This window comes from Castor canadensis, chromosome X (genome assembly GCF_047511655.1).
Source record: "Castor canadensis chromosome X, mCasCan1.hap1v2, whole genome shotgun sequence".
Taxonomy (NCBI): Eukaryota; Metazoa; Chordata; class Mammalia; order Rodentia; family Castoridae; genus Castor; species Castor canadensis.
In genome coordinates this window covers 127,377,561-127,382,412 of record NC_133405.1, presented here as the reverse complement: position 1 = coordinate 127,382,412, position 4,852 = coordinate 127,377,561, and the positions used below count along the sequence as shown (strand labels likewise).

At 38.8% G+C, this 4,852-nt stretch overlaps 1 pseudogene; it reads left to right on the top strand.

The window, feature by feature from the left end:
- The first annotated feature begins 530 nt into the window (after window positions 1–530).
- On the top strand, window positions 531–682 carry LOC141419971 (U1 spliceosomal RNA; annotated as a pseudogene).
- Window positions 683–4,852: the final 4,170 nt, after the last annotated feature.

Here is a 4,852-nt window from a genome sequence, read left to right as displayed (position 1 = left end):
TCAAAGATATGTAAGTCAAGCAAAAATGATTCTCTTCTTAGAATATGTTGTTCTACAGTTTTCAAGGCACAATCCAACAGGTGATCTCCTTTAATCTTCATGGTAATTCTGGAGAGGAAATACAGATATTATTTGCATCGTTTTACAGTTGAGAAAACAGAACCCAGGCAGCATAGTGGAAACTAGTCAGTTGTTCACAAAACCGTTTCCCTTTTCCTTTTAGGCATACAGCAAGACTACATTTCCCAGGATCCCTTAAGTTTAGCTATAAATATATGGTTCTGTCCAATAGAATGTGGCCTTAAGTGATGTGTACCACTTCAAGTAGGGACTCATAAAACCTTCCTGTGTTTAAACCCTCCATTCTCCTTTCTCATTGACTAACTAAATGAAGATTAATCCAAGACTAAGGCAACAACAAAGCTGCAAGATGGAAGAAGTCTGAGTCACCACTAGGAGGACAGCTATCCAGGAAAATGACCAGCCAGGAATATGTACTGGATTGTTACATAAATAAGGGTTACGTTGTTATACTGGCAGGGAAGATACCATGATCAGGAAGGTGGTTTTCCCAGGGTGAGACACATTCATTGCAGTCCAGAAGTGCTGACCCTGCAATTTCCTCCAATTTGGGAAACTCGACTGCATAATTTGTGGTAGTACGAGACTGTGCTTTCTCCTAGTTAAAAAAAAATTACATTGTTTTCAGTGATTGGACTTTTGGGGTTATTTGTTGTAGTGTTGCAGGAAATTATGAGCTGAGATACGAGTCTCTGAGGCAGATTAGCAGGAAGCAATGTTTATTGTGCCAACACAGACACAGCGGACTTATGTCCAAAGGCTGAGCCGCAAGAACAAAGCGGGTCTCACCTTATATACCCTTGCAAGCAGGCTATAGAAGCAAAAAGCAAAGCTCAACCTACATATGGCTGCATGTGACTTCACTGGCTATCCTGTTTCCCCAGTGCTATGTGACCTTCATGTTTCAATTCAAGTTTTATCTCTCTGCTTTGCCATCTTCCCCTCCCCCGCCTCATTGTCAGAACACAGTCTGTCTGTTTCTTTTCTGCACCCCTTTCCTGCTACAGCAGCAGATATCCTATATTAATATAGAGAACTTAAATCATTTACCCAGTGTTATACAGTTAGTACCCTTTTTAAAGAGACAGGACTAGAACTTGGTATCTCTAGTGTTTAGTTTAATTCCATTTATTAACCAGCACCAACCATGTGTAGTACTGTGCCATACACTATTGCTAATCCAGTAATTGAATTATTTAAAATTATGACAGATAAGTCATACAGTGACGCTTTATACCTCTCAGTTCTGTGATTTCCTCCTGCTTCTTGAGTGTGTTCTTCTAATAGTTATATCCCAAAGCATCCTGGAAACAACCAAATGCAGTGACAGACACCAGGATTTACTCATGCAAGAGGATTCATGTCTTATAACTATCTCTCCTGAGTGCCTGTCTTTCCTAATAGTACAATCAAGACCTAGTAAAGCATTTATCTCTCTTGTTGGATTAACCTCAGATAGGCTTCCTTTGAAAGGAACCTACTAAATGAAGCTACCAGTACATGAAGAGAACAGGCAATAATTGAAATCTTGCTAGGTAAGAGTCACAGACAAACAGTGTCAGTCAGAGGCCAGAGGGCAAGTGTCAAGGCAAGCAGAGGCAGTGGATTCATTAGATGAAATGTTCTTGGAAGAGGAAGCTGCTACCAGGCCAGAGAGAGATGCCAGGAGTTGCTCAGGACCCTGGAGAGCTCCCAATAAGCACTGTTGCTGTCAAGATGTTCATTCTGACACAGGATTAAGCTTTAGGTAGTCTGTGTTTTCTTCTGAACTCTCTAATTGATAAAGCGGTCTCGTCCTTTCTGTGAATGTCTTTGTCCCTGTGGAAAAGATTTCTTCTCATTCTGGCTGTCTCATTTAGTACTACTAAGGACCTCATGAGATACTCACAGCTGAGAAAAATCTAGAAAAGTACAGAATCAAGAGACATAATTTTGGTAAGGCCTGCTTAGCCATTTTTTGTCTTATTTGATGACTGGTAACTAGAACGACTTTGACAATGTACCTAGAACTGTGCCTGAGCTACAGTAGACGTTCAATAAATACATGTTTAAGATTGAAATGAAAGGTATAACCCTCTCCAAAATGTGCTTGCTAAGTACAGTTCCTCAATTAGAATTGCTTATGTCTTTTCTTCTTTATTATTGGAGCATTCTTCTCTATTACTATGTCTAAGTTATCAGTCTTCTGCTTTCCAATTTTTTCAAAAAATATTTGAAAATGTTTCATTTACAATTTTAATTTTATTTAATCAGTACTTCAATCATAAGTGTGATGTTTTATCATTTTAAAGTTTCTAAAACTTGTAGAGAACTCTACAGACCTCATAAAATTCATTGTCTTTCTTTTGGATTAATTTTTATAATAACTTATCCATCTGGCATTGTGATATGAGGTATTGTAGCAGGAAGGAGGATCAGAACAAAACAGTCTAGACCTCAGTCCTGAAAAAGTAGCAGGGAGGTAAGGATGGCATAGCAGAGAGATAAAACCTGAGAAATAAGGTCACATTGCACCAGGGAGGGGAAAGTCACATAGCACTAGGATAAAGTAGCCAATAAAATTAAATATACCATATATGGATTAGACCTTGCTTTTTGCTTCTATAACCTGCTTGCAAGGGTATATAAGGTGAGATCCCTTTGTTCTTGGGGCTCAGCATTTGGGCATGAGTCCGCTGAGTCTGTGCTGACACAATAAAACTTTGCCTCCTGCTAATTGCTTCAAGAGTCCCGTATCTCAGCTAGCAAACTCCCACAACAGTATGGGTCTAAACTGATTTTTCTGTAAATTAGTGACAGATATCCCAAGTATAATTTATAGTCTAATCTTTTTCCATGGTGTCTTTTGGTTTTTAATTTTTGGTTTTGGGGTTTTTTTGGTGGTACTGGGGTTGAAATCTGGGCCTCCCACTCCACCACTTTGTCTTTTAATTTTTGTTACTCCTGGTAATATGTGGGTTGCAACAAAGGAGAAATTTCAAATCTCATGAAAAGAAGTTACATGAGATAAAATGGAACGATCTGACCCTGTCCTCTGGGCTGTACCGCCATGCTCTCCAACAGTTTATAATCTTATTGCCAAAGTTGAAACTTTTGACTGCATTATTTGTGAATTTGAATATAGCAATTTAGCAGACTTAGAGCATTTTGAAGTAGATGTTGAGGTATCACTTACACAATTCAGCTATGTAGTCAAATGCCAGCTCTTTATTTCTGAACCTAATGTATTACTATTCACAAACCCTAATGGAACTTATTTCCAAACCCATGCGTCATCTCTTGGTTAGAGACTGATATTGGCAACTTGGGTGAAATGCTGATCTTGGGGAGGAAGGGTACTTGAACTCTCTAGTGCTATGGTCTTGAGGTCAACATTCATAGTTGGTTAACTTGTGGTCTGTTTTGGGTTTGGGCTACAATGTTTTAGAAGAATATTGGCTCACTCCCTCTGATGACTTCAATCCCATCTCCAGAAATCCCTCTGGGTCCCTGTCACAACCTCCCCCTCATACCCTGGGAGCACAGTTTACCTTCACCCTCAATTCCAAATCACTGTATCCTGTGGTGGCCAGCCTCCTGGTAGGCTTCTTGGCTCATGCATGAGAACTGAGATTGACTGGAGACTGCTAACTATATTCCCACTATACAAGACACTATTGGTGTTTCACCATTCTCTTCCTTAGCAACCATCCTTCCAGCTGTTATATGTCGGGTGCTAACAACTTAGATTATTATTTAGTCAATGACTAAATGCCACAGAGGCATGAAATTCTCTTTGTCTCAAGGGAAACCAACTTATGGAGTAATTCATGCTACAGAACTCCCTATAGGGCAAGGCTGAAGCTAAGAACACATCCTTTGCTCCGCAGCTTCCCCTGCCCCATCCTTCTTTCCTTCCTCCCTTTCGTTTGAGAGCATTTTGCCAATAAACAGCGTGCACAGATAGCCCAGTCCCCAGCTCTGCTCCCAGTGAGCACTAGCTAAGATAGGCACTATATCTGACCACGCCTCTCCTTGTAGGCTGAGCCATCCCATTGCCTCAGAACTCTTTTATTCTAGTTGCTGTGAACAACACATAGCAAATAGTAACCTCTTGTGGGGATATATTTCTGAGTTCTCCATTCTACTCCACTGTTCTATTTTTTTCTATCCCTGAAAAAAAATACTGCATTGATTACTATAGACTTGTAGCAATCTTGTTATCCAGTGCATCGGGTCCTCCTTTCTTGTTTTTCTGCTTGAAAAGAGTAACAGCTATCCTTAGCCTTTTGCCTTTCCATGTGCATTTTAAAACCAGATTGTCAGATTGTCAAATACTACCAAAACTTTTTACTGGAATTGCATTGAATTTAGAAATAAATTTGTTGAGAATCAGCATATACTTTGCTCATACTTTCTGTGGTGTATCTTCCCTTTTGGCATTCTTTCAATGTCTCAAAATAAGATTTTATTATTTTATGCTTGCACACCTTTTATTAGATTTATTGTTAGGTATTTGATATTAATTTCATTTTCTATTGTTGCAGATATAAAATATTGGATTTTGAGATATTGAGGTTTTATATTCAAAGACTTACTAAATTCTCTTATTAATTCTAATAGTTTATCTGTGAGATCATTTGGATTTACTATTAATATAATCATATCATCTTCAAATAATGACTGTTTTCTGTTTCTTTCTTTCCAATTCTTAGGGTCCGCTTTCCTTTTCCTTATCTAATGCAGGGCCAGAACATCACTCACAATGTTGAATAGTGGTGATTATCAGGAG